We start from the raw sequence: 27,470 nt of genomic DNA, 5'->3' as shown, positions 1-27,470 counted from the left end.
TGGCTCTCTGTGTGCCTTGAAAGGTAAAGCTCTCGCACATTAACTCTCTTGGTTCACGGATGTGTTGCTGGAGTTTTTTTGTTTTTTGGGTTTTTTTTTTTTTTTTTTTTTTTGCATATGGTATGAATCATATTGAAAAGAGGCAAATTAGCCTCTCTAATTCAAAATCATTTACTTAGTACCCACTATGTGCAACACTGTGACAGAAAAGCTATACGTAAAAGCACATCAGTTTGGAATATGGTCATGTCCAGCTTCTTGTTCACGTAAATAACTGGAAACAGAGTCAGTGCTTCCCACTTCCACAAGTGAGGTGCTGTTTGCCTTAATGGTTCTGTACGTGTTCAAAGGCAGGATCATCCCTGGATTACTGTAGTTTTAGACAACACACTAACGTTCACTAATAGGGGAAGGGAAATTAAAAATGTAAATAAGTGCTTGATTCCCCACCCCCAAATACGTCAGATAACTGCTTATTTTTCACTAAATTGACGTGTTTCAGGTTCTGTAGGCAGAGGCTAAACACATATTAAATATTATCCATGTCTCCTTTTTACTGATCTTTGATTTGGGTGACTGGATTTAAGTGGCATCAGCAAGAAGATATGGAAAGTGAGAGTATCCAATGTGAAAATCCCAGTGAGACCCTTAGTGCCCTATGGCGTGTTAGAGCAATGCTGCCTGCTTTTAAAAGTTTCTCCTTCCTCCATTCCTTCTTCTCCTGGAACTTCCGGTCTTGTTTTTCACTAGTTCAGACAGACACTGTGTCTTCTCACCAATCTCAGCTTCCTTTCGCTCTAGATTTGTTCATTCTGGCCTGGGAATTTGTCATTCAGTCACCCCGGAGTCTGTTCCACCTCATGCCCAAACAACTTTCTAAGGTTTCCATTTAAGTAAAAACTCTAGTACTGGTAAGCGTTGGTTAAATAACCTTTATGAAATAAGAAACATTTAATCAAACTTGGGACTTCTTTATCTGATGACAATCTATGTTATTCATTTTGTGATGTTTCTAGAAACTCTCCAAATCAACCTCACCGTAAATCTGGTCCTTCCACCTCCAGAGGGCCTTTGGCTTGTAAAATCTGTTTTCCAGTTTTATTATATTCATGTTCTTATCTGGAGCAAGTGCTCTGTGTGCTTGTGTGTGTGTTATTGTGCATGCATGTGTTATTGTGTGGATTGTTAACTCCTTCAGGAGGACAGGACTATATCCTTTATCACCATGATCTTCTTTTTTTTTCTCATGAGTCCTATACTCACTGAATATCTATAATCGCAGAAGTCCCTCAATAAATGCTGTGAAATTACTGGCAGTTTTGTGCTTAGGCAAAATTCCCACTATATCAATAAAAAACTTAACCTGGAAAAGAAAGATAGAATAGAGTAGACAAAGCAATCTAATTCTGAGCTAGTTAAAATCTATATTATGTGCATCTAACAAGGAAGCTTAATAAAAAATAAAGAAAATTATTAGTTTAAACATAAATTTTTTTCAAAATTTATAATTTTTAATAAGGTTCAAAATGCATAAAGCATAGTTTGTCTTCAGATTATGTATTTTCCATTATCAGACCTACTTTGCAACCCCAAGAAAATTTTTCTGGCAACAGCATTGTTTTCTAACATTGTAAATAACCCCTTCCTCCACAACATTTTATATTTGTGTAGTTTAAAATATTTGTGGTTGTGTGTGTGCTTTATGAGAGTTATTCAAATGAATAAGTGATTACCAAAAATATAATTATATTGTTTTATTTTTTTATAAGTATGGATAGAATTTGCAATTCAAGTTTTTTCATTTAAAACTCTGTGGTATAGCAATTAGAACATCACACCAAAAAGCAACTTAGAAAGGGACAAAGCTCATCACCATTTGTCTTGCATTGAAGGACACGTATTTCATAGGAAATAAAGAGTATCTGCCTGCATGCATAAGATCAGAAACAAAACAGTGGTGTCATCCACAAGGACAAGGTGCATCTAATGTATTCCCATCAGATGTCCTGGGAAGGCTTTCGAGTTTTTTTTGAAATTTACTCAGATATACAAATCCTGCATAGAGAGTGAACAGTGTACTGGAGTTCAGTAATCTAGGCGACATTTCTAATGTCTAACTTGAGAGAGAAGAAATGTATGAATGAGGTAAGGAATAGGCTCCTATTACTTCACGAGGAGATTTCTGCAGGGGAATTTCTGCCAACTCCAGCTCATTACAATACAGTAACAAATGCATTTCTATAGAGACACCTACTACAATTCCTGATTAACTAGGGACAAACCCAGCTCCCTGTACATCTAATGCCACCGTATTTACCTAGAAGTCAGCAAACCCCACAATAATATACTATTATTTTCCTAAGTAAAAGTAAATGAATGTAAATCTAAGCCATCCAACCCTATTGTGCTTTAAAAAGGCATACGTTGACAGCAAGTAACAGTGGGAACTGCAGAGTTTGTTGTCTGAATTTAATACAAAGTTACACACCCAAATGACTAAAATAATAAAAGTGATAGATTAGGATACTGATGCATAATCACTGTCTAGAATGTAGAACTTATGAGCAGCCTGATTTGGAGAACAATTACTTGTAATTAAAGCTGTGCTGGTTACCAAAAAAATAAATAAATAAATAGAGAAGTCCTTTGTGTATAACACCAATTAATTAATTTTTTTTCAGTGAGAATAGCTCTTAAATGTTTGTGCTGCTATTTATATCTGACCTTATTCAGGAGTGCTATGAAATATGTATTGATTAGCAGCTTTCTCAGAATGCTATTTGCAAGTCACACTTTTCAGTCAGTTTTCCTTAAGCCCATTTAAAAAATAGTAACATCCGAAAGGCTCTAATGTAAGAGCAATATTAAGATTCCTGCTTTCTTCATAATTAATAAAAACAAGCACCTAGACCCAGCTAGACAGTTTGTAAGTCAATTTCTCTAGCTGCCAACCCCACCTGAATAATGATTCAGTTATAAACACAGTGATGCTTAAGTATAGCAAGTATTTTTTTCTTTGTAAGGACTCAAAATTTGACAGTATTGTATTTAGCCGCACAGCAGCCCTGTGGTTCTTAGTCAACCCAAAACAGGAGATGGTGGTGGTTGGTAATTGTGTCACTAAGCACTCTTTGGTTTTTGGGAGTGGGGCAGGGTCAGCTGGCTGTCAGGGGCTGAAAGAGGCTTGGCCACTGGCATCCAGCTGCCATCCCAGCTCCCAAAGGTCTGATTACTGGCTGGCTCATCCACTGTCCCCATTTTGGGGTCCCTGCTGGAACTGGCCCTTGGGAGAAAGCCATGAGCAAGTATATCACTCATTCCCCTCCTCCACTTAGTGACAGAGCAAATTCGGTATTTTTCAGAATAGTCGTTTTTTGTTTTTCAGATGAGTTCATTATTTTCTGTGTAACCAACAGTGGCTGAATTCCTTACCTATTGTGAATCTGTTCATAAACCAGGCAACTGTATCAATTACAGGGTTCTGTGTCTAGATCTGAAGTTCTGAAAAGAAAGTCACTGTAGGAAACAGACCAAGTAAAGGCGAACATGAATTTTATTTGGGTGAATAATCTCTGAGTGTCATTTTTCTTCTTTTCTCCATTTTCCAAGGTGAATTTAACATCTTTGCAATGAATGGTGGTTGGTCTGTGTTGTGGTTAGAAATTCAGGATCAGAGATTCTGCTGCCCAGGTTCAATTCCTCCTTTCATCCCTTATTGCTGTAAGACGTTAAGAGACTTATCTTCAGACAGGAGCAGTGGCTCACACTGGTGATCCCAGCACTTGGGAGGCCGAGATGGGTGGATCACTGGAGATCAGGAGTTCAAGATCAGCCTGGCCAACATGGAGAAACCCTGTCTCTATTAAAAGTACAAATTAGCCAGGCATGGTGGTGCTCGCCTCTAGTCCCACATACTTGGGAAGCTGAGGCAGGAGAATCACTTGAATCCAGGAGGTGGAGAATGAAGTGAGCTGATATCATGCCACTGCACTCCAGCCTGGGCAACAGAGTGAGACTCCGTCTGAAAAAAACAAAGCAAAAAAGGCATATCTCATCAAGGATTCCATGGGTCCTCTCTGTAAAACTGTAATGGTAAGGATGTTGTGAAGATTATGTAATATATATATAAAGAAGTTCTTACATTGCCCAATCCAAAACAATTGCCATTAATCAGTTGCATTTAAAAGATAATAAAAACACACAAAGAAATTACTTTCTCATGATTATTATCCTCAAACTCTCGTAATATCCATCACTTCTTTAAGATGTTGAGGCATAAGGTTTCCCCGAAACACATTTAAAAAATAATAACATCAGAAAGATTCTACTGTACGAGGGGCATTAAGATTCCTGTTTTCTTCATAATTAATAAAGGCAAGTTTTTTGACCCAGTTAGACAAACTGGATCTAGCTGGTTATATGTTTAGGACATTTTTCAAGAAAAGCACATACAAAACTCTAATAGCGATTTCCTCTGTGGAAAGGGAGGGTTGGGAGAAGAAAGAAAAACTTTTCCTTATCTTTTATATTTTTCTGTAACATTTGAATTTTTACCTTGCACAGAGATATCTTTTACACCACCTATTACAATACTCATTAACCCATAAGCGGAAATACACGTTTTATATTAACTAGTGGACTACAGGATTCTGCAAGACCAGTTCCGGAAGTGAAGAAGCAGTGCAGGAAACACAGAGGAGCCCACAGCTCACCTGAGGGTGCCCCTGGGACACGCTGGGCCACTGAGCAATTCTGGGCCCCAGACGCCGTTGCTGACCCCAGCATGCCCTAATACAGGCATGGCAGCACATGGGATTTGGACTCAGTCAGACCTGATGCTGAGCATTGTTTTGTCCATCAGTGATCTGTGTGCCCTTAGGGGAGTTACTTAATTTCTCTGTGCATCAATTTCCTCACTGGATGTCATTTTAAAAGGAGGACCATAATGTCTGCTTTCATTTCTCCACTTTTAAGTGTGCTGTAAATATTATATAAGCTCTGGCCTAAAGTATGGTAGGGGAAAGTTAGCAAATCTTGGCTTTTCTTTCCCTCCCCTAACTCCTCATTCAGTCAACTCGATATTTTTTTTTGAGACATGGTTTCACTCTGTCGCTCAGGCTGGAGTAGACTGGCACAATTACACCTCACTGCAGCCTCAAACTCCTGGGTTTGAACAATCCTGCTGTCTCAGCCTTCAGACTTACAGGTACAAGCTGAGGCACCTGACCAAAATTTTTTTTTGTAGAGATAGATGTCTCACTATGCTGCCGACGGTGGTCTCAAACTCTTTGGCTCAAGCAATTCTAATGCCCTCAAAGTGCTGGGATAACACTGCACCTGACCAAGTTTTTAAAAACTGTAAACATGTTAGCATTTATCAGAGAGTTAAATCCCCATCCTTTTTCTCTCTCTTCACCCCTTCTCCTTTTCTTTCTCCCTGACTTCTCATCTTTGTTTGTGTGTGTCTTTAAAAGGTCAACAAAAGGAAGCGTTCCTGATCTCATTGTTATGAAAAGGATGCCTGTGTGCCCCCAAAAGCCATGCGTTGAAATTCTAATGCCCAAAATGATGGTATTAAGAGGGGGTTAGGTTTTGTAGGCAGAGTCCTCATGAGTGGGATTAGTGCCCTTTTAAAAGAGACCCTAGAGGGATCCCTTGCCTTTCCCACTATGATAGGGCACTGTGAGGACAATCTTCTGTGAATCAGGACAAGAACCAAATCTGCCAGTGCCTTGATCTTGGACTTCCCTGTCGCCAGAACTGTAAGAAATAAACATTTGCTGTTAACACAACCCAGTTTATGGTATTTTGTTATAGCAACATGAACTGACTAAGACCCTTGTCCAAAATGGTTTCTTAAACAAACACACAAAATAACTCGTCATTGGGAAATTCTGCCTTGAAGTCTAAGCACTTTGTGGCTGGGCTAATTTTCTCTGGTTCTGTCAGAGTGGGAGTTTAGCCAGAAGCTATTCTTCTAACTCTGAGGAAAGTTCATAGTTTTTTCTCCTTAGCTTTTATTCTAGACTAAATAATCACTAACCATTTAGCTTTCCTTTATGGTATTATTTTTACGATTTTAATTTTTTTTTTTTTTTTTTTGCTTTTGAAGATGTTTCTCTTACACCTTCTCTAGGTTCTGTGTGGCTCATAGTTGTAGCACCCAGTTCTGCATAATACAGACAGTATCTGTTTGATTGGTCCAGTGGCCTCTTCTCTACCCTCTTTTGCTTCTATTTGAAGGATAGTGTAAGGGACAATAGTCAGGAGAGTAAGAGGAAAGCTTGGGAATTTCTTACCCATTCATTTTCCTTCTTCTCTTATTTACAATCTCACAAGCACATCCTTCCAAACCCAGAATCAATTCTATGTTCATTTTCACTTAATATCCTTCTCACTTTATTCTCATGCAACGATCTGAGATACAAATCAACGAAAGTGTTCTCTAATAAAGGCATAAAGGGCTACCTTTCCCAGGCACAGATGATATCCAATAATACCAACCAAGGTGAAGACTGGATTTGCTTGTGGAGAAGTTGGTTTCCCAGTTCCTCTAACCACTTGTTAGCATGAGTACAAAATTCAGAACAGAAAACCCTAGATTGCTCTAAGGTAGGCTAGGAGTGAGTATTCACTTTTCCAAGGATTGCCTTCTCATTAAAGGGCTTCATCCTAGAACTTAAATTGCAAATTCTTTAAATTACACTGAAAGTTGCTGGATTAAAATATCTTTGCAGTGCAAAAGTCGCCATGTCTACAATGCTCCCTACTTTAATTTTGAAATCTGCTGCAATTAATAGATACACAGGGCTATTTTCATAATTCCCTAGATTCACAAAGGAAGAAGTGAAACTAATCACCTTTTACAAACTGGCAAAATTTCGGGACTGGTTAATGGAACTAGTGAATAGTGTGGCCTGCAGATGTTACATTTCATGAAACAGAGTTATAGGCAGCTCAAAAGTGAAATGCAAGATTTCAGACAAAGAGTAAAATCAATTCAGAAACAGAAAGGATGAATAGACCAAAAGATGAGGACATGAGTTATGAAGAGTTGGAAGTGAAAAATGAATTTGAAAACTGTTTTGTTTAGAGATTATAAAGAAGGATTGATAATTATTCCATAGTGTTGAAATTTCTGTTAATATGAGTCCAAAGCTGTGAAATGCGATACTTCTTGGAGACAAATCTTAGAGTTAATCCAAAGGAATGAAAACAAAAGCATCAGAGTGGGCTGAGAAATGGCTGCTTGGGGGCAAATTAGTCTTTCCATGATCTTAAATAATCAATTGTGTTCGTAGACAGAAGACTGGGGTTTGAGTGTACTCCCCTCCCTGTCAATTCTGCATAGTCAAAATGCTTTTCTAAACAACTCAAATAACATCATGTCCTTCCTTAGTTAGAATTGGTCAGTAGCTTCTTATCTTTCTAAAAGTCCAAAATCTTTCCATAGGTGACCTGTGTCCAGGCTGGCCTGGGACTGTCTGGTTTGTGCCTCTTGTTCTGGACTGATTTTTAAAATAACACATTATTAAAAATCATGGGAAAATACACATAACATAAAATTTTCCATCTTTATCATTTTTAAGTGCAGAGTTCAGTAGTATTAAGTACATTTACATTGTTGTGCAATTATCACTATCCTCCATCTCTTGAACTCTTATCTTGCAAAACTGAAACTCTGTATCCATTAAACACTATCTCCCCAGTCTCCTTTCTCCCCAGCCACTGGCAAGCACCATTCCACTTTGCCTCAGAATTAGACTACTCTAGGTACCTCATACAAATGGAACCATACAGTATTTGTCTTTTTGTGACTACCTTGTTTATAACCACTGCTGCTCTCTTCTGGTTACTATTTGTATAGAATATCTTCTTGTCCCTTCACTTTCAACCTATTTGGTCCCTAGAGCTAAAGTAAGCCTCTTGTGCATTGTTGAATCATGTATGTTTTTCTTTAAGTGTATTTTTGCCAATTGTTGTCTTTTGATTTGAAATTTTAAAGTATTTACACTTAATTAGTGATAAGGAGAAGCTTACTTGTGTCATTTTGCTGTTTGTTTTCTGCATGCCTTATGCTTTTTTGTACTTCATTTCTTGCATTACTATTTTGTGTTAATTGATACTTTTTGTAGTAAAATGTTTAAACTCTCTTCTCTCTTCCTTTTGTGTATACGCTACAGCTATATTTTTTGTGATTACCATGAAGATTACCCTTAACATCCTAAGGGTATAACACTCTGATTTGAATTTACAGCAACTTAAATTCAATTAAAAAAAATCTGCTCTGCTCCTATGCAGTCCCTTCCCTACCCCCAGGAAGTAGTAGTTTTTTAAATTTAATTTCAGAATTACATGTTTAAATATTGCATGGCCAAAACCAAACAAATACTTTTTAAAATGGATTGATGTCTTACATCATGTAGAAAAGAAAATCAGAGTTACAAACCACAGTTCCAGTCATACCAGCTTTTATAACTTCCCATGTATTTACCTTTACTGAGTTCTTTATTGCATCATACTGCTTCAAGATGCTCTCGAGTGTCCTTTCATTTCAACGTTAAGGACTCTTTTTGGCAGTTCTTTCAGGGTAGGTCTGGTGGTAACAAATTCCTTAAGCTATTGTTTATCTGGGAATGTCTTTTTTTTTTTTTTTTGACAGAATCTTGCTCTTATTGCCCAGGCTGGAGTGCAATGGCACAGTCTTGGCTCACTGCAACCTCTGACTCCCAGGTTCAAGCAATTCTCCTGCCTCAGCCTCCTGAGTAGCTGGGATTACAGGCATGTGCCACCATGCCCTGCCAATTTTTGTATTTCTAGTAGAGATGGGGTTTCTCCGTGTTGGTCATGTTGGTCTTGAACTTTTGACTTCAGGTAATCTGCCTCCCAAGGTGCTGGGATTACAGGTGTGAGCTAGCATGCTCAGCTGGGAATGTGTTACTTTATTCCTCACTTTTAAAGAATAGTTTTGCTGGACATAGGATTCTCACCTGACAGTTTTTTTCCTTTCAGCACTTTGAATATATCAGCACATTGCTGTCTGGCCTCTAGAATTTCTGACGAGAAATCTGTTGATAATTTTATTGACAATACCTTGCATGTGATAAGTTATTTATCTCTTGTAGCTTTCATGATTCTCTCTGTCTTTGGCCTTTGACAGCCTGTTTATAATATGTCTTGATGTGAGTCTCATTGAGTTCATCCTACCTGGAGTTCATTGAGCTTCTTGGATGTTTATGTCTTCCATCAAATTTGGAAAACTTTTAGTCATTATTTTTTCCAAAAATCTCTTTGCCCCATTTTCTCTCTTTTCTCTTTCTGGAACTCCCAGAATGTATGTTGGTCCACTTGATAGTATCCCATGGGTCTCTGAGGCTCTGTTTACTTTTCTGTGTGTTTTTAAGGGTCAATGATTTCAATTGTCTCAACTTCAAGTTAACTGATTTTTTTCGTCTGCCTGCTCAAATTTGCCCTCAAATTACTCTCGGACATTTTTCATTTTAGTTATTGTATTTTCTGTTCCAGAATATCTTTTTGGTGTCTTTGATTGATAGTTTTGTTTTGTACATAAATCATTTTCTTGACTTTTTCCATGATTTCCTTTAGGTTTTTTTTTTGTAGCATCTTCAATACAACTGTTTTAAAGTCTTTTTCTAGCAAGTTTGTCATCTGGTCTTTCTCTGGGATGATTTCTGTTGGTTTAGTTTTTCTTTCTGAATGAACCATACTTTCCTGTTTCTTTGTATGCCTTATGATCTTTTATTAAATTGAAAACAGGACATTTGAATCTAATAATATAACAACCTGGAAATCAGATTCTTCCCCTTCCTCAGAGTTTGTTGATTTCTATTTTTGTTTTTGTTCTGTGATTTTTGTAGGCTTTCTCTGTACCAGGGATTAGCATGAGGTATAAACTTAAGGTCTTTTTAAAGGCCTGCATCTATCCTTGAGCATGCACTGTGACTTTCTAAATTCCTGAATATTTGGTCACTTCTGAATATCCTAGAGTTTTAATGTTTGGCTCCCAAAATAGGAAAAATGAGAAAAATGAAGTGAGAGGAGGGTGCTGGCTCTTAAAATCCCCTGGAAGTTTCTTCAGTCAGAGGAGAAGGGTCCTTTTTGCCCACTCTGGATGTCAGAAGCTGCTGGCAAGTATGGCTGCCTGTCTTGAGACTAGGGGCTGAGTAGTTGCTATGAGCTGCAATTGATCAAAACTAGCCATAATGTACCATCCAAGCTTTCCCTCAGGGAGGAGGTGTGCCTGTCTTCCCTCTTCCTGATCCTGCTGCTTGGAGTCTGAATGTGGAGGGAGACTTCTTGGATCATAGGGCTGAGAGTAACACCTTAGAGACTATAAGACAACTGCAAATGACTTGATGGTGAAAGCTACATAGCAGCTCCGGATCACTTAATGTTAGACAGTTATATAAGTGAGAACGAATGCCTATTTACTTTATGTCAAATTTATATATCCCTTTTACATATAGCTACATGTATAGCATTCCCAAATAAAATAGAATCTGACACTAGAAGTGTCTAAAATCTGTGGCATTGACTTCAGGTGGAAGCCATTTCAAAGACTCAGAAATTACAGGCTGGAAGGCAAGTGCCCCTTTTTATGGTATGGTAGAATGCTTGGTAAAACCATATTCTGCAATAACCTGGGAGCTAGATCACATACTGACCAAATGTTAGCTCTACGGAAAATTAGTTGGGTAAATCGAAAACTCTGTTGGGTGTTGGCTGCTTCTTGCTGCTTTTTGCAAAAGGCCTAAAAGGGAGAGACAAACTCACATTGTAGATTGTCAGTTGGCAAGCAGTGATGGAAGGGGATTTTGTGCTGCAAAGGGTGGAACTCAATGTCTGTGGCATAAAATCTAGGTTGACTGAGAGACCGCATTCAAAAGTTAGCTGTGGCTGGGCATGGTGGCTCACACCTATAATCCCAGTACTTTGGGAGGCTGAGGCAGGTGGATCACCCTGAGGTCAGGAGTTCAAGACCAGCCTGGCCAACATGTTGAAACCCCGTCTTTACTAAAAACATGAAAGTTAGCTGGGTGTGGTGGCGCGTGCCTGTAATTTCAGCTACTCAGGAGGCTGAGGCAGGAGAATTGCTTGAACCTGGGAGGTGGAGGTTGCAGTGAGCTGAGATTGCGCCACTGCACTCCAGCCTGGGTGATAAAGCAAGAGTCCATCTCAAACACACAAAAAAATATCCAGAAGAAGAAAATAAAATAAATAAGTCAATCAGAAGTCAGCTGTTCGCATGCCTCATAATGAAACCATCGTAAGTGAAGCTACATGCTTAAGAGATAAGTTTGTGATTCAAAGTCCTTTTGGGCTACCCCTGTGTGTATATAATTTTTCCCTTATGCCAGACAATGAGAGAGAGAGGGAGAGAGAGAGGGGGAGAGAGAGAGAGAGAGAGAGAAAAGAAGAAGAAGGAAGTGGGGAGGAGATGGGGGAGGGAGAAGAGGAGGAAGAGGGAACAGGAAGAAAGGGGAAAAGACAAGGAAGGGGAAGAGAAGATGGGAAAGTGGGGAGGAGAGGAGGGGGTAAATGGGAGTCCAGTCAAATACATTGTGTGGCCTCCTTTCTCAAGCCTATTGTCTCAGGAATCTCCAAGTGCTGTCATTCAGTTGAGAGAAAGAGAGTAAATAGAACACAGGGCCAGTAAATAAAAAACCAAAGCTTAAAAACTGTTGCTAATTGCACATGGGATTGATAGGCAGGAGATGACTGAGTTTTTGAGGCAACTACATTGCCAAATCAGATGTCTGGCCTGCCCAAACCTGTGACCATTCAACCCCTAGAGCCACTCCTGGGCCTGTGGAGTGGTGCTGGCAGGAATGGGCTCTGAAAGCTGGACAGCTGCCAAGGACAAACACACCAGTACTCATCTCAGAGGCTGCCACAGAGGCCAATGGATCAAGTCCAGATGTCCAAGTCCAGGAACGCTGAAGACAATGGGCAGGGAAGTTCCTCCCAGCGAGCAGGATATGGAGCTGCCAGACGGTCCAATGTGCACGCACACACAGTGCACACTATACTCCACAGGCAGGGAGGCGCACATAAAATGTTTTCATGAATGAGCGGTCACTGGAAATTTTTCATCTTTCTCTTTACAGATTGGGGCAGGAGAGTGCTATTACAATTACTCAATGTATTAGCCCACTAGGGCTACCCCAAAGTGCTGCAAACTAGGTGGCTTAGTGTCATCTTCCAGTTCTGGAGGCTGGAAGCCTGAGATCCAGGTGTTGGCAGAATTGGCTCCTTCAGAGACTATGAGGAAGACTCTGCTCCAGGCCTCTCTCCTGGCTCCTGGTGGTTTGCTGGTGACCTAGGGTGTTCCTTGTTTTGTAACGGCATCACACCGTGTCTGTCTTCTTTGTTCACAAGATGTTCTTTCTGTGTGTTCCTGTGTCCAGGCGTCCTCATGTTATGTGGATACCGGTCACCTTGCATTAGGGTCCACCCTCCACTGGCATGGCCTCATCTTAACTGATTATAGCTGCAAGGACCCTATTTCCAAATAAGATCACATTCTGAGTGACTGAGGGTTAGAACTTCAACATATGAATTTTAGGGAGACCCAATTCAACCCATAACACTTGATTCCTTCTCTTCCATTGTATAATAGATATGTCAAAGACAGATCATTTGTCTCTTAGTTCATGGGTCACTGCAATAGAGTTCTACATCTGGGCCTGCTGGAGGGAATTCCAAATTGGAAGAATTTTATTGACAAGAAATCCTGAAACTTTGAATCAGATGCAGTATCCAGATTTAGGCTGGGATTTTATGACTTGGGAAGTCAGTGAGTGTGTTCCAAAGGAGAGATATGCACAATTCTTTTCAGGGACAAAGGAACAAACCATAGCAGAGAACAGAATCTTCAGTTTTTATCTTGATACATGGGTGCCCAGAATAGACCACATTTCCAGGATCTCTTGCAGCCAGGTTTGGTTATGTAACTAAATTCACACCAGGGTGCACCTTCTAGGTCATATTCTGAAAAGAAAAGGATAATATGTCTTTCTTCCTTCTCTTGCCCCATTCCCCAACTCTGCTGCTTAGAGCACAGATGTGGGTGCAGCTAATATAAATTCTGAGGACAAGGGCAGCCCTCCAGCAAGGGAGGGATAAGGGGGAAGAATCCTGGCTTCTTGGACATGAAGCTGAATCATGACCCCAGTCCTGGGCTGCTTATTCATGTAGTGTTCCTGGAGAGAAAATGACTTCTATGCTACCTGAAACCAAGTGGATAGTTTCATGAAGACACTTACCTTCCCTCACTTCCTTACAAAGCCAAGTTGCTTTCCACTTTGGACCCTTTGCACAGACTGTACCCACTCCTTCTTCCCTGCTGCCCCCTTCTGGAACTCCCATCCCTCCAAATTTCATTCAAACATAATTTCTTCAGAGGAAACCATTACCTTCAAACTTGCTCAGGCTCCTCTCTTATATACCCTTGCAACATCCTACACCTTGCCCCTGTAGCATATCAATCAATTCTAACTCAACACAGTGGAATTATTTGATTAACAGTTGTCTTCTACAGCTGTAGTTGTTGTCTCTATGACAAGAGTCATCATCTCAAGCTCCTGGGACCAGGGCAATTGTATTAGTCAGGATTCTCCAGAGAAACAGAACACATGGGATAAATAGAGCCATACTTATACATAGATTATAGAGGAGATTTAGATTGCACACTGGCTTATGCAATTATGGAGGCTGAGAAGTCCAACAAGTTGCCATCTGCAAGCTGGCCAAGGAAAGCTGGTGGCGTGGGTCTCATGCCAACCAGGGGAGCAAGTGGTGTAAGTTCTGTTTGAGCCTGAAGGCCTGAGAACCAGAAGCACTGATGACTGAGGGCAAGAGGAGATGGATGTCCCAGCTCACGAAGAGATGGAGTGAGATCACCTTTCTGCTGCCTTTTTATTCCATCTGGGCCTTCAGCAGATTGAATGGTGGCCACCCTCCTTGGTGACAGCTGATCTTCTTTACTCAGTCTACTGATCCAAATGCTAATCTCTTTTGGAAACACCCTCCCACACACACTCAGAAATGGTGTTTTACCAACTATCTGGGCATCCCTTAGTGCAGTCAAATTGACCCATAAGATTAACCTTCGGGCTGGGCATGGTGGCTCGCACCTGTAGTTCCAGCACTTTGGGAGGCCAAGGCTGGTGGATCATGAGGTTAGGAGACTGAGATCATCCTGGCTAACATGGTGATATCCCATCTCTACTAAAAATACAAAAAAATTAGTTGGGTGTCGTGGCCTGTAGTCCCAGCTACTTGGGAGGCTGAGGCAGGAGAATCACTTCAACGTGGAAGGTGGAGGTTACAGTGAGCTGAGATCATGCCACTGCACTCCAGCCTTGGCGACAGAGCAAGACTCCATCTCAAAAAAAAAAAAAAAAAAAAAGATTAAACCTTCACAGCAGGGTAGGACTTGCTGTCTCTGGTAGGCAGCCTCTAAGATGGCCCCAGATCATCCTTGCTGCCTGGGACTCCCATCCCTTCCCCTTGGGTGTGGGCCCACCTTATTGACTTGCTATGCTAGAATATGGGAGAGATCATCAGAGGTCATTTGTGAGACCAATGGAAAGGCTGCAGCTTCTATTTTGGGTATACCTCTTGAATCTTTCCTGCTGGTGGATGCCAAACAAGGCAGCCCTGTGGAGACAGGCCTGCAGGAGTGAGCTTGAAAGCAGATTCTCCTGACCTTGTTGTATTTTGAGACAAATGGAGCCTCAGCTGACAGCTTGACTGTAACCTCATGGGAGATTTTGGACCAGAGGCACCCAGGTAAGCCATGCCCAGACTCCTGAACCACAGGAACCATGAGATAATAAGCTGCTAAGTATTGGGTTCATTTGTTACCAAGCAAGAAATGACAAATACGCTTGTTCATCACTATATCTAAGCACCTATGCTAATGTTTGGCACAGAGTAGGCCAATTAATCCAGTTAAATAGATAATGTGTAAATTAATGTATTTTTTCATCATAAACTCTTGTACTCTCTAAATCTTGAGCTCTTCATTATTGAAGTGAGTAATATCTATCCTTACATGATAGTTAGGCTCCTGTGTTAGAGTGTCACTGTAAGGGATGGCACAAATATTAAAATTTTTTCATCATGTATGTTTGCTGTATGTTCTAGAAATGGTCTGAGGATACCGATGGTTTTATTTTCTGTGAAGGGCCACCCTTGCTGTAGATGCATACAGCATATCATATTGCTTACCTTAAATACTTCACAATCAACCATGGATGTGACGTGTGTGTGCACCTTTGCTTTAGAAGGCATCCTAGGAATGGCAGTTAGCATCTAAGAGAACCCAGGCAGAACTCATACCTCAGGGGTGATGAGTTATAAGGTGAAAGACTTTCACTAGGAACCCACATTCCAAAGGAAATGCTTCAAGTATCATTCTCTAAATGTGCCCTGGAGAGTCCAACCATTTGTGTCAGCGATGTTAGAAACAGCCTCTCATTGGTGAAATGAATAGCATTGGAGATCAGTGGTTGGCTTGAGGGATTTGAGATCCCCACCACCCTTATGCCTGTAAGGAGATGGAGTAGTTTTGGCCCAGTCCCCACAAGAGGATGCCTGCCAGCCTGCCACCGACATCACTGTGTGGGCCACAGAGCCAGCCTGTCATTCAGAGTGCAAGACAGAGTGAGACTTCCCTAAGCTTCTCAGAATGGGTCCCCGTGATTCTTTTTTTATTCCTTGTGCTAATAAATGTCTGTGTGGCATTATTTTGCCCGAGTCTTGTTTTCTGTGTAACAAAGGGTTGTGGAGGCAGGAGACAAATAGCTTTCATCTACCCTCAGTCCACGGCCACTACTCAAATTCAGCTGAACAACCTGACGTGGTTGAATTTCTCAGCTGTCTCAGGCTAGCTCACAAGAGCAAGTATCTGTAGGCTCTTCCTGAACGTCAGGGCTTACCTTGGCCACAGTGTCTGCTACCTGAAACAGGGCACCCTGTCAAAACTCAGAAAGACTAATACAATTACTATTTAATTAACCTGATTTGCCCTAGGTCTCCCCAGATGGAGAATTCCGATGGGAATCAATTTGCTAAAAATCACTCAGATCTTCAGGCTCTCGTCACGCCTTTGTGCAGGTCTCCAGCTTGTCATCAAGCATGACCCTCTGAGTGACCCTATGCTACTTTGTATCCCCAGCTGTGTCTGCTGCCACCTATGAATACAAGTCCTGCAGGCACCTGAGGTGTTCAGGGCTCCATAGAGAGGTCGACATTCTATCCTTGCTCCCCTCAACTCTTTGTCACCCACTGTCACTCTAGCCCTGAAATATCCCTGCTTTTGCCATGGTCTCAGGGAGTCTCTCCCGGTTTGCAGCTTGTGCCAATGGCAAACCTCCTGTCAGGGTCAGACCTTCTCCTTGAGGGGAGAAGGGACAGGAGATTAAAAACTGTCTCTTTCCCTTTTCTCTCTCCATCCTTTTCTGCAGGGAATATCATGCTACAACCCTCTCCCTCCTCCTTCAGCTAAAGCAAAAGTCCCCAAGCTGGCTGGCTCTGAGTCAACCAGTCTTCCAATCGCCAGACATACCAGATATACCCACACCCTCACCACTGACACTGACAGGCTCCAGCTGGGATCTTGGCTCCTTAATTAATATAATTTCATAGCAATGCTTAAAGACATCAGGTCCAAGAGGGTTCTTGGTTAGGCAAAGACAGAGAATTTCTTTCCCACTCTGTCCTAATAAAAAGAAGTCTTACTCCTCAGTTTCTTCCTCCAGTTCTCATGGCCCTGGCTTCTGCAGTTTGGGAAGAAATGGTCAGCTCCTATCCTAAACCAGCCCAGCAGAGGAGATAGAAGGTGAAGAGGAGGATGTTTCCTGGTAAACACAAGAACATGCAGAAAGTGGCGCTAAAATTTTACATCAACAATTAGTCCTCTGTTGAGTGGATTAACACCATTTATAAGTATGAACTCAAGAACGTACTGGGAAACAGACTCTCCAAGATGTATTGGATAGAGTCGTGATAACAGATTAACAAATTCTGGCCAACAGGCCAGATATTCTGTTGTTTGACAAACTTAATAAAACAGAGATGCTCACTGATACTGCTTTCCTACTTAATAGAAATATCCCAAGAACATATGCAGAGAGGATAAATCAGTATGCAGCTTTGACAGAGAGTTGGAAGGAAAAGTGAATGTGAGAGACAATAGAAAACCTAGCTGGATTTTCTGTACCTTCCAGGGGTTTCTCAGATATAAAAACTGGACATTCACTGTGAATGAGCCTCCACTAAAAGACAAAATTTTTGTATGCTTGTAGGTATTTTTTTCATTGTAATGACTGATAATCAAATGTGCTTAGCTTCTGTTTATTTTCCAAGTAGTTAGTTATTCATCCCAATAACAAGAATGTGAATACAACGACATGAAGATGTATCAGGCTGATGTTCAGGGTGCCCAGGTATGGGTACATTTTCTGTCTGTGTGTTATATTTCAATGAAAAGGTTTTAAAAATGCCAATGCTGAAGATTGTAGCTCTCATCTTGGCCTTGGTGAATCAACCTTATTCACACACATGTTACTGATGCTCTGTCCTGCGTTAACTCCCACAGTAGAGCCTTCGATTGCGTGATTCCCGGACGAGTGGTGATTTCAGCACTGGCTGCCTGAGTCTTCTGATAGTAACTGCTTACCGAGCTCTGATAGACACAGCAGATGGTGTTAGGAACACCAACCACAGATGAGAGTTCTATTCTTTAAAAAAAATAAAAAGGTCAACAGGACCGCATCTGCATGGCCTGTCACAGTCACAAGCACTGCCTCTGGCTGTGGGCTGGAGAACAAGGCCTGACAAAGGTGTGTTTCAATTGCCCGCATCCAAGTGGTTTGCAACTCTGTGACCGTTTACTTAGTAAGCCCCACTATGTGTTTTTCTTTTCAATCTAGGTAAATGAAATAAAAACACACATCTTGAAAGTAATAATTCAAGTAGTATGAAAATGTATTGGGTTTTAAAAGTCTAGAGATGAGTAATTCTTGAACACATTCCAGAATCTTCTGTCCTAAGCAAACCCAGACTGATCTGCAAGGTGACAGTGACATTGGCATGGTGAATGTCACACATCTCAGAGTCAGAAGGGATGCTGACATCATGGCATCTTCCTCCCGTAGGGTGCCGGGGCTGTTCACTGCCATGTGTGCTCATCCTGGCGGGCAAGAGGTGTCCCCAGCAAAGCAAATGACCGCACATTGACGTTCAACCTGTCGTGTTGTGCATATGACCCAGGTCAGGCTCAGTGTTCAGGCTTGGAGCACCATTACGTAGAAATAAAATAAAAAGAGAAAATAAGAAAATAAATAAAGTACATGTCTTGAGTCTTCTCTTTAAACTCTAAAGATAGGGGATAAAAAATGGCTCTTTGGAAGTATGAAAGAGAAAATAAGCTACCCAGGTATTGAATTTGAGCAGATTATCCTTCTGTTAGCAACTCCTGTGGGGACTCCCCCTCGCGTGATTTTTTGAGCATGCTTTTAAATGGTGGGCTTTGGGGTGGGAATGCAAAGAGCAGTCAAGAGGAGAAGCAGAGCTAGCTTCCGTGAGGGCTGAGTGGACAATGACGCCTATGAGTGATCTCAGCTACAGTAGAGGCTTCCCTAGACCCAAACACCCTCCTTCCCCCTTCCGTCATTTATTCAAAAAACACTTGTTAAGCACCTACAACATGCTAGGTTCTGTGCTTGATGCTTGCCCAGCCAATAGGAACAAACTCGGCACTGCTCTGTGCAGTGACAGCAATCAAACACACTGCCCCAAATGCCTGGAGGGGATGGCTCCCATGACAGGGCATCCTGGGTGCTGGAGGTAGAGAGGGCCTGTGGGGCTCTGCACTTGGGCCTTTGGGTGGTGTGAACACCCAAAGAGCTGTCAACAGACGTGGTGCAGTCAGCCTTGGTTTCAGGATAAAGACTTTTTGAGAATTGGCTCTTAAATTTTTAATATAATAATATTATATACTTGTATTTCCGTGTTTCTTTACAGGACATACTTTTCTGTGTTGCTTAAAGCTTCTCTCCCTCTCTCCAAAGACCACGTGTGTGGGTCTCGGATAGGTGGAATTTCCTGAATCAGCTTTTCGTGCTTCCAAGTCTCGGATGGTTCCTTTCTTTGGTGTCCTTTTCTTTCTCTTCCACATCTTTTCCTCCACTATCCTCCTTATCTTTGTTTTTTAATTTGAAACGCTCATGGATAAATTCATGTTTTTCATTGTCTCTGTATCAGGGGACAGGTAGGGCCTTTTAAGTCCTCAAAGCCAGCCATGAACCTGGGAGATGTGCATCTCCCAGGCTTCCAGGACATGGTTCCCATCACACTTCTCTTCCCAAACTGCAGCTTTATGTCCTGCTCTGCTGTTCTACTCTGCCTACCACCTGGCTCATCACAGGAAGCATTTCCCTTTCAGCACATCCCTTGCAATGTCTTATGACTGTATGTAGCCATGTGGCACAATTTTTTTTTAAGATGGAGTCTTGCGCTGTCACCCAGACTGGAGTGCAGTGGCTCAATAGCTCACTGCAACTTCTGCCTCCTGTGTTCAAGTGATTCTTCCTGCTTCAGCCTCCCAAGTAGGTGGGATTACAGGTGTTCACTACCACACCTGGCTAATGTGTGTGTGTGTGTGTGTTTGTATTTTAGTAGAGATGGGATTTCACCAGGTTGACCAGGTGATCCTGTAGGTCAGGAGTTCAAGACCAGTCTGATTATAGGTATGAGCCATCATGCCAGACCTATGATGCACATTTTGACCATAAAGTTGTCCCTTAGTACCCTTGGGCATTTGGGTCCAGGACCCCTTGGGCTATTAAAAACCCATGAACTCTCAAGTCTCTGATATTAAAAGGCCAGGTATATGCATATGACCTATGTACATCCTCCTGTATACTTTAAATCATTTCTAGATTACTTACAATACCAGATACAATGTCAATACTATGTAAATAGTTGTTATACTGTATTTTTTAATTTTTATTTTTTTATAGTTGCATTGTTCTTTTTTCTTTCTTTTGTTTTCTGAGTATTTTACATCCACAGTTGGTTTAATCCATGAATGTGAAACCCATAGATATAGAGGGCCAACTGTGTACAGTTTTCCTCTTTCTTAACCTTATTTTGCAAAACCTCCAACTGTTTGTTAAACTCTCAATAAATTCAAAATCTTTCTTCCATGTGGAGAGTTTTATAATCTCCTTCAGATATGGTAGTAAAATTAGCTAACATTTTGGGTACTTACTATGACTTTAGCAGCCTACTAGGCACTTCACTGTCACAACAGTTGATAAATCGTCTCTAATTAACTGTCATGTTAGTACTATGAGGTAGGTATTGTTATTTTACAGATGAGTGAAATAAGACCTGGAGAGTTTATATGATCTGCCTGTAGTTAGTTGCATGGCTGTCAGCGGAACGCAAGTCAAGGAAGGGCCCATTGAGTGGAGGAAAAAACTCAGACATAGCATTTCTTTCCTTTCCATTTAATTCATACAGAGAGAAGAAGCTGCTTGTAGACATTTTGCTTTTCTAAGTCTTAGGGGAGGCAGAGAGAGCTAGAACCATCACAGTTGTCCAACGTTGACCTTCACTTGACCCCAGGGAAAGCTGAGCAGCCCAAAGAAGACATGAGCTGAAGAGCTTGAACCCCATAAGGAAAACCCACGTCTCTCTATTGTAGCCCATTTTTAGTGCTTGAGTCTGTCACAGAGGCTACTGTGTTTTCCTCAGATACTTCATTATCATCAAAGCCAAGTTGTTGGTTGATCATAATGTTATTTTTAGACCATCTATATAATAACAAAAATGATGAAATGGTGAAAAATTCAGTCAAGCGTTTGGTTGGACCTTTTTTTTTTCTTGTTTATGTAATGTCCAATAAAGCCAAATCTAATTTTTTACAGAATGAGTCGGGTCCACATTTTTCTATAAAAATAGATTTTCAGAGAAAATGGGAAATTGACAATTTCCCTAAGAATTATATATGAAGAAGTACTCTCTTGTATTTGAATAATGACAAGAGATTAGGCATTCCTGCATGATTTTTTCCTTTTATTAATGAATTAGAATCCACAATTGATTTAAAATTAAATAAAATTCGCATAAGCATCAGTCACGTCTTCATTACCAGTCACTTGCGCTTTGTAAAACTGGATTTCCATTTATATGGCTTCATGTCAAAATGGGAGTTGACTGTGGCTGTGGGCAGCCCAGCTGGGAGGCAGCCTGACCTGGCCCAGCCTGCAGCCAGCACCCTGGCACAGGCAGCTGTGAGGGGCACAGCCAGTGGTGAGCAGAGGCTGAAGGGCAGGCACAGACACAGAGGGCCATGACCAGCCGGAACAGGGGCAGCATCAAGCCCCCAGGTGAGACTCTAGGATCACTGGTGCCTTAGAGCTTCATCTCATGACACTGGTTTCTTGCAGTAACACGACACCCCTTGTCCGGTGTTGGAGTCTTCCTTTTGTATCCCAGGGTGCCACCTGTGGGTCTTTTCCAGCATGTCTTCCAGATTCTCATCCAAATTCTCAGGGGATCATCTGGTTCCCAGTGGGAACATGGACATAGTTTTCTCCCACATCAGGCAGTTTGGAAATTCTTTCTCAGGTGAAAGGCAGAGGCTTGGGCTCCAACGAAGGCCCTGGGGTGACTGTCTTAAGGACTTTTGGCCTCGTGATTCACTTCTTGCATTGAACATGTAAGAATACAGTGTTACAATTTCTAATTAGAAATTTTATTTTCGAATTCTGATTCTGTTTTCAAGAAGTGACAGATTTCAGAATAACTAAATAATTTCTAATGTCACTTTTTCCTCCCAATATTAGTATCACATGTAAAACCTGGTATTTGGAGGCTTTTTATCACCCATCTGGTTCTCTAGGAATCTTTAAAAAGCGCAAGTACTTAAAAAAGAAAAAAGAGAAAGAAAGAAAGAAGGAAAAAGAGTGTTTTAAAATATACACTTACATCCATCTTCCCTAAGTCTTTTCTAGTATTATCAGCAACACACAATACACTATGCGTCATTATCTACTCTTATGAAATAATTTAAATATTTTAGCATAACTGATGTCTCCATGCATTGCCTAGCTTAAGGATTGATTCTTACATTCTTTGCCGTAGACCATTGGAAAATCATTCAGGAAACCATATTTAAACTGGATTTAAATAAACCTGAGTGGTCACCCAGCTGCGAGACAGGGAAATCTTGCTCACATTTGCTCGATTAGAGTTGATCCTAGCTTCTTTTACTCTGCTTATGTATCAGCATTAGATCATAGAGGATCATGAGGTCACAGTGGACTCCTTGATGAGTGAGGATAGATTAGCAGTGGGAGATTCCTCAGCTGCTCCTTTCTCCTTGGACAAGGGAGTCATGTGCTCTTGAAAATTCACTCGTCTTTCTTCTACAGTTCTTGACTTCTTACTCTTAAAGAATGATTTTACCCTCTCATCTTCTCATCCAGAGCTATTTCTACAAAATTATCACTGTTTTACCATGTTATAAACCTGTGTGAAGATATAAGTTCTGAATCTCGGTTTCTTTTTCCTTTTCTTTTTTAACTTTGCTTCTAGAGATGCCCTCATCCCAAAGCATATTCATCAATGGCAGCCCAGGAAAGTGAACTATCCGTGTCTGTGGGTACTCACTCATGTTGCTGCAAAGATCCTGAATAAAATATTAGTAAATAGAAATGGCCAGGTACTCTTTAAAAACACCAAACGGACTTCATCTAGGAAGGTAATAATAATTTAATATTAATAAATTTATTCATGCAATTCACCACTTTAATAAATTAATCACCAATAATTTGTTAACCTGAACAAGTACTGAAATGTGTCTTAATGAAGACAATATTTAATCTTGACTTTTAGAAACCTTTCTATAATAGGTCTAGATGCATGCATTCTTAACATGATAAAATCACACACACACACGCACGCACAAACAATCACACATTTATTGTAGTATCCGTATCATAGTATCATGCTTTAGAGTAAAACCCTACAAGAGAAGTGAGTGACTAAAGTCAATACCAACTCAAGGGGCCCTGTTATCACCAATATTATTTAAAATTGTTCTAGAAGTACTAGTCAAAGTAATTAAAATAACAAAATGAGAAATATAAGTGGTGGAAAGAAGGAGGCAACATTTTTATTACTTGCAGATGATGTAATAGGATACATGGAAAATCCCATGAGGATTAAAGCAAGCCTTAGTCAAAAGCAAAAGGAATAGTTACTTCAAAAAATAATAGTAATAGCTTCTTATTCTGCAAATATAAGACAAGAGAAGAAAGCAGAGGCAACATCCACGTATTTGCTCAATGCTCTTTATCTTGAGAGGCTCCTTTGTGCCCCAGCGACACAGCTAAAATAGGTGAGTAGATTTTCTCCAATCACTTGCTTTGTAATTAAAGGAAATAATGCCCTAAAAGCAAATATACAAGTAGATACACAAGACTTTTCAGGCAACGGCAAATGCTATGAAGAAATTCAGGAGAATGAGGGGATGGGATGTTGGAATTAGAGAGGTCAGGGACAGGTGATTGGGGAAAGTCCTGCGTTGTCTAGAGTGGCCCAGGAAGGCCTCTCCTAGAAGGTGGAATAGGAGCTGAGATGTGATGGATGAGAGGTATCTACTCATGCAAAGAGCCAGAGGAAGGCAGAGAAGGCAGCACAAAAGAAACAGGGAAAGAGCTGCAGAAAAGGAGCTTGGCGTGTTAGAGAGATGGGAAGGAGCCAGGATGGCGAGAGGGACCGGGGCAGGATCCCACAGTACGCCTGCTGGGTCTTTTTTCACGTTCAATATGCCACCGAAGGCCCGAAAGGTAGGGGTGTTGGTATGATTTTGTGGACTGCTGAGAAAGCCAGCCCCGACAGATATACAGAGAATAGATCGTAGAAAGTGTGGGTGGAAAGCTGTGGCCCAGGTGAGAGAGAGATGGCGGTAGGATGGATACAGGGAAACATGCACAGGTTTGATGTATATTTCAGATGCAGAAAGGACTGCCAGTACTTGTCAACAGATTGATGTGGAGAATGAGTAGGAGGAGAAATCGGGGCGTAATTCAAAGATTCCATTCACAATAGAAAAACAAACAAAAACACGACATGCTTAAGAATAAATTATACAGGCAACGTCCAAAATCTATATGGAGAAAACTATAAAAATCTGCTGAAAGACTTAAAGAAAAATAATCGCATAATGGAGAAAAAACTTGGCTGGCACAGAGCAGATATTGACAGGTTGAATAAGTCAGTCCTTCCCAGCACAATCCGAATAGAACTTCCTGTTTTAGCATGACAAAAAGGATACCAAGGTTTATCTGGAAGAATAAGCATTTATTTGGGATTAGCCAGGACACTTCTAGAAGGAGAAAAGAAGAGCAGCAACAGAAAACAATCTCTACCAGACACTAAAATGCAACATAAAGCCGCAATAATAAAAACTAGGAGACATTGTAGAGGGACAGGAATAAATGCACAGATTAATAGATCCAATGGGCAGTCTAGAAATAAACCCAACTACTGACCCATTATCTATATTATAAAAAGGACATTCCAAGCAGAATAGCTGGGGTATTACATGCGGATTGTGAACTAGTCAACTAGCCCTTTGAAAAAAATAAAACTGGATCTCTGTTTTACTTCTCATCAAAATAAATTCCAATGAGTCAAAGATGCAATAGGAAAAAAAAATGAATACAAAGTATTTCTATAATCTTAGAGTGAGGAAGACCATTCTATGCAGCAAAAAAAAAAAAAAAAAAAAAAAATTAGAAACTGTGTGAGGAACAATTGCCAACTGGAACCACATGAATATAGAAAATTATTTGTATGCCAATGAAGTAAGCAAGCAAGCCAACTGAAAACTCTTTTCCTATTTATTCATGACTTTCAAAGGCTACCACCAGCCAAATATGTTCCCATTGCTGTGGATTGAAGTATGTCCCCTTGAAAGGTATGTTCAAGTCTAAATCCCCGAAACCTGAGAATGTGACCATATTTGGAAACGGGGTCTTTGCAGATGTGATCAAGTTAAGATGGTCATACTGAAGTAGAGTGGGCTCTAATCCAAGGACCAGAATTTCTAAGAGAATATTTTGGACACAGACACACAGAGGGCAGATGGCATCCTGCAGAGAAAAGCAGAAATTAGAGTGATGAAACCGTGAGCTAAGGAGGGTGAGGATCGCTGGAAGACACTAGAAGCTAGAAAAGAGGCCTGGAACACATTCCCTCTTAAAACCTCAGAGCCACGGCCCTGCTGATACCTTGATTTTGAACTTCTGGCCTGCAGAATACATTTCTGTTGTTTTAAACCACTCAGTTTGTGGTAATTTGTTACAGCAGCCCCAGAAAACGAATACAGTCATTAATGTCTAATAGGACACTGAACTTAATTTTGCTAAAACAAAAATCTTCTTCAGTTGCATATTAATAAATATGTAAGTAAAATCTGACATACCATTCAGCAAACAGTTACAGTAGTTAACCCTGGAGGGTAGAAATAAAGAGATTTCCACTATATGCATAAAGTGGAAGTATGCAGTTTGTAAAATAGTCTATGGTCTACGTTAAAAATTGCAGGTATTACTCTTATAATAGAATGACATTTTAAAAGAAAGAAAATTAGTAGTAAAAGTCTTCTATGATGCTATGAGTGGAACCCAACAAATTCAATTGTGTGAGATGAAAGGTCATACTATTGAGCTAACAGACCAGGATGCACATGAGCAGCCAGCCAGCTAGGAGTTCCAGGTGTCCAGATGCTCATTTCCAAATCCATCCTCATCCCAGCTGGGCCTTGTCACTGCGATGGCAGTTGTCTGTGCTGGTTAAATATCCATGGGGTTCATACTAGGTCTTGGGGCTGGCTAGAATCTCTGGAATAATGGCTCCATTTCCTACCTGTTTAATGAACTCACTGGGAGGTCTGACCTGAGGAATTCAGTAAGCCCAGAGACCCACTGTCTGCCTTTCTCTACCCAAACTGCATGGTCCACCTGCCCGGCTCTCACCTCCTCCATGCCCCTCTCTTGCACCCCAGGTACCAGAGCCTTAAGAGCTTCAACCTTGGAGGGCTTGGAATGTGTAAAGGACAGGAACTGATATACATTGTCCTATACATCAGACATGTAATGTAAAGGACAGGAACTGATGTATCTCAGTATACATTTGAATTTGCTTTTCTACAGGGTCTATTAAAGAAGAGTGTGCCATGTCATATATTACACCACAATTTAGACAAGGAACACTATAAATGATGTTACTATATCCTACACGATTCAAAGCCCCAGTCTCACAATCCTAATGTTTTCATATTCTTGAGATTCACATTTCACAGATGATTGGTTATTAACTGGATTCATTCCACTGTATTGCCCTTTGCAGTATATGCTCATTCATACTTTATCACTTGATTTTTTGTTTGCTTTTGTATATAAATACAAACTCACCTTTCCAGGATTTTTTGCTACACCCATTTCACTCCTACTTTATGTACACTTTTCAGTGGCCCTGTCAGTGACATCTGATAGACTACACTGTAACGGGTTCAGATGAACTAAAGGTACATTATTTGATCACCCAATTGAGTTGAATGGTTCACTCTCTGACAATTAGTGCTTAGCAGTTGACCCTCAAACAGTTCCCCACAGCTGCAAAGGAGAGAGTGCCACTTTAATGTGCTACTTTGGGCTACCTAAAACATTGCAAATCCAATTGCTGGCAACATACTCTTCAAAGGAGACAGTGCCACTTTAATGTGCTACTTTGGGCTACCTAAAACATTGCAAGTCCAATTGCTGGCAACATACTCTTCAAAGGAGACAGTGCCACTTTAATGTGCTACTTTGGGCTACCTAAAACATTGCAAGTCCAATTGCTGGCAACAACATGGGAGCACCCTGCCTTTGTACGAATCTGGCTTTGTAGTGCTTTGCAAATGCTTCATCCCCACAATACCCTACCATGAAAGTCCTCTTTCACACTGCAGACCCTCTGGAATCTTCCCCATCCCAGAAAGCTAAGGCCATTCAGCTAAGAATCTGAATCTCACCTATGACTTCCAATCATTCCAACTCAAGTTGGCCTTTCCTTGAGCAAGGAAAAGAACTTGCTGGTCATTCAGCAGACCAACTTGAGTAAGTATCAAAGCAAAATCAGAACCAGATCTTAATGTAGCTGATGTATGTACAAGCCAAAGAATGAAAAGCCCATCTTCCTGCAGGAACTCGCAGAGCCTCTTAACCCCCACAGACAAACGTTTTTCTAACAGAAAGGTTATGGGAAGGAGAGGCTGAATTTATTAACCGTCTCCTTGGCCTGTCACTGCCTGACTTCCTTTGGGCTCACCAGATGATGTTCAGGCGCCAGACACATATGCATGGTGCCATTTGCGTGTC

General features: G+C 40.9%; 1 long non-coding RNA gene across 1 annotated transcript in view; it reads right to left on the bottom strand.

Moving 5' to 3' along the window:
• Positions 1 to 1,741: 1,741 nt before the first annotated feature.
• The window catches only part of LOC118147226 (uncharacterized), a 75,207-nt gene continuing 49,478 nt past the window's right edge, over positions 1,742 to 27,470 (bottom strand). Inside the window, exon 3 of the long non-coding RNA XR_013526373.1 lies at positions 1,742 to 4,021. This is a non-coding gene — a long non-coding RNA (uncharacterized LOC118147226). The remainder of the gene's footprint in view (positions 4,022 to 27,470) is intronic.

Source organism: Callithrix jacchus, chromosome 14 (assembly GCF_049354715.1).
Source record: "Callithrix jacchus isolate 240 chromosome 14, calJac240_pri, whole genome shotgun sequence".
NCBI classification, from domain to species: Eukaryota; Metazoa; Chordata; class Mammalia; order Primates; family Cebidae; genus Callithrix; species Callithrix jacchus.
This window is presented reverse-complemented; position numbering and strand designations above follow the sequence as displayed.